This window comes from Colobus angolensis, unplaced genomic scaffold (genome assembly GCF_000951035.1).
Source record: "Colobus angolensis palliatus isolate OR3802 unplaced genomic scaffold, Cang.pa_1.0 Scaffold22, whole genome shotgun sequence".
In the NCBI taxonomy this organism is placed as follows: domain Eukaryota; kingdom Metazoa; phylum Chordata; class Mammalia; order Primates; family Cercopithecidae; genus Colobus; species Colobus angolensis.
The window spans coordinates 5037516-5040512 of record NW_012115377.1 but is presented as its reverse complement, the minus strand read 5'-3'; positions in this window follow the sequence as shown (position 1 = coordinate 5040512).

The following is a 2997-nucleotide window of genomic DNA, read 5'->3' as shown; positions in this document are numbered from 1 at the left end:
AATTAAAAAGAAAATTAGCTGGGCATGGTGGCATGCGCCTGTTATCTCAGCTATTCAGGAGGCTGAGGCAGGAGAATCACTTGAGCCCACAAGGTAGAGGTTGCAGTAAGGCGAGATCACACCACTGCACTGCAGCCTGGGCAACACAGAGAGACTCTGTCAGAGAAAGAAAGAAAAAGAGGAGAGGGGAGAGGGTGAGGGAAAGGGAGGGGAGGGGGGAGAGAGAGAGAGAGAGAGAAAACACTCTCGTGAATTTGACTCTATCGCTCTCTTGAGTCCATACCTCGTGGCCAACTCCTGTGGATTGCAGGGCAGGTTCCCCGACCCTGAACCCAGGTCCTCACTGGAACCTCAAAATTTCTTGGCACTAGTTGAGTCTCAAGCTCTAGAATCAGAGAAGGGTAGCCTAGAAAGTTTAGGAAGGTCTAGTCCAGGCTCAGTTCCAACTCTGTTAGTCAATAGTTCGTTTTATGTTTGTTTTTATTTTTATTTTTTGAGACAGGGTCTCGCCCTATTGCCCAGGCTAGAGTGCAGTGGCGTGATTATGGCTCACTGCAGCCTAGATCCCCCTGGGCTCAAGTGATCCTCCTACCTCAGCCTCCTTAGGATCTGGGATTTCAGGCTCACACCACTATGCCTGGCTAATTTTTTGTATTTCTGGTAGAGATGGGGTTTTGCCATGTTGCCCGGGCTGATGTCGAACTACTGAGCTCAAGCGATCTCCCCGCCTCAGCTTCTCAAAGTGCTTGGATTACAGGTGTGAGCTACTGCGCCCAGCCTGTTGATCATTCGTGATGATCACCAAATATTTCCAGTGTTCTCTCTTCTGGGTGCATGGTAGGGCTTTTTCCTGGCCACTTACATATGGTTGGGTGGAACCATGTGACTTTTTCTGAGCAATGAGCAGTGAGATAAAAATATTGCATCATTTCTAAACCACAGTATTTAATTATGGGGATGAGGCCTTCCAGAGATGTCTTTCCTCAGTTACAGTGACCCAAAACATTCCAGTTAGTGACTACTTTTGTTTTAGAGACAGAGTCTCACTCTGCCACCCAGGCTGGAGTGCAGTGGTGAAATCACAGCTCACTGCAGCTTTGAATTCTCGGGCTCAAGAGATTCTCCTGCTTCGACCTCCCAAGTAGCCGAACCTACAGGTGCATGCCACTATGCTCAGCTGATTTTAAAAAGTTTTTTAGAGATGAGGTCTTGCTATGTTTCCCAGGCTGGTCTCAAACTCCTGGGCTCAAGCAATCCTCCTGCCTCAGCCTCCCAACTAGCTGGGACTATAGGCGTGAGCCACTGCACCCAGCTCAGAAATTACTTTTGTATTATTTTTGTCCCCTCAAGACTTTGATGTGATTTGTTACAGTGGCATAACCTGACTTGTCCTGACTGATCCATTACACCATCCACATCATGGCAGCTGAGTCTAGCCAAGGGCTTCTATGTTAGTTTGCTAGGATTTGCTATAACAAAGTTCCACAGATACAGTGACTTCAGCAAGAAAAATGTATTGTTGACTGGGTGTGGTGGCTCATGCCTGTAGTCCCAGCACTTTGGGAGGCCAAGGCGGGTGGATTGCTTGAGTCCAAGAGTTCAAGACCAGCCTGGGCAATATGGCGAAACCTTGTCTCTATCAAAAATACAAAAATTAAGCCAGGTGTGGTGGCGTGTGCCTGTGGTCCCAGCTACTAGGGAGGTTGAGGTGGGAGGATGGTTTAAGCCTGGGAGTAGTTGCAGTGAGCTGAGATGGCGCCATTGCACTCCAGGGCAGGCAACAGAGCCAGACCCTACCTCAGAAAAAGAGAGAGAGAGAGAGAGGGAGAGTGGGAGTTATCTCAGGAATCTTTGCTTCGTCTCTGGAGCTTGATATCATTCAACATTGACTGAGCACCTACCCTGAGCCAGATGCTATTCTATGCAAGGTTCTTCCAGTGATGAAACTTATATTTAAGCGTGTCTTGTAGAGACAGATGAAAAACAAGTAAGTGAGGCCTGGCATGGTGGCTTATGACTGTAATCCCAGCATTTCGGGTGGCCAAGGCAGGAGGATCAATTGAAACCTGGAATTTGAGAACAGCCTGGACAACGTAGCGAGACCCTTGTCTCTAACAAAAAAAAAAAATGTTTAAAAATTAGCCAGGCCTGGTGGCACGTGTCTGTAGTCCCAGCTACTTGGCAGGCTGAGGTGGGAGCATCGCTTGAGGCTGGGAGGTTGAGGCTGTAGTGAGCTATGACTGCAGCACTGCACTCCAGCCTGGGCAAAGGAGCGAGATCCTGTCTCTAATAAATAAATAGTTAATTAAAAACTTTAGGCGAGGTGTGGTGGCTCACACCTGTAATCCCAGCACTTTGGGAGGCTGAGACAGGCAGATCACCTGAGGTCAGGAGTTAGAGACCAGCATGGCCAACATGGTGAAACCCCGTCTCTATTAAAAATATAAAAATTAGCCAGGTGTGGTGGTGGGTGCCTGTAATCCCAGCACCTTGGGAGGCTGAGGCAGAATAGCTTGAACCTAGGAGGCAGAGGTTGCAGTGAGCCGAGATGGCAACCACTACACTCCATCCTGGGCAACAGAGTGAAACTCTGTCTCAAAAAAAAAAAAAAAAAGTTTTATACCTGTAATCCCATCACTTTAGGAGGCCAAGACAGGCAGATCGCTTGAGGCCAGAAGTTTGAGACCAGCCTGGACAATACAGTGAGACTCCCATCTCTACAAAAAAAAAAAAAAACAGAAAACCTCGCCAGGTGTGGTGACTCACGCGTGTAGTCCCAGCTACTCAGGAGGTTGAGGTGGAAGGATCACTTGAGCTCAGGAGGTCAAAGCTGCAGTGAGCTGTGATCGCACCACCACACTCCAGCCTGGGTGACACAGTGGGATCTTGTCTCAAAATAATAATAATAATAGTAATAATAAACAACTAAAACAGTAAAAACAAGTGAAACAACGGTGACTAATGAAGTGCTTTAAAGGCAAGGAGATGGGGCCAACA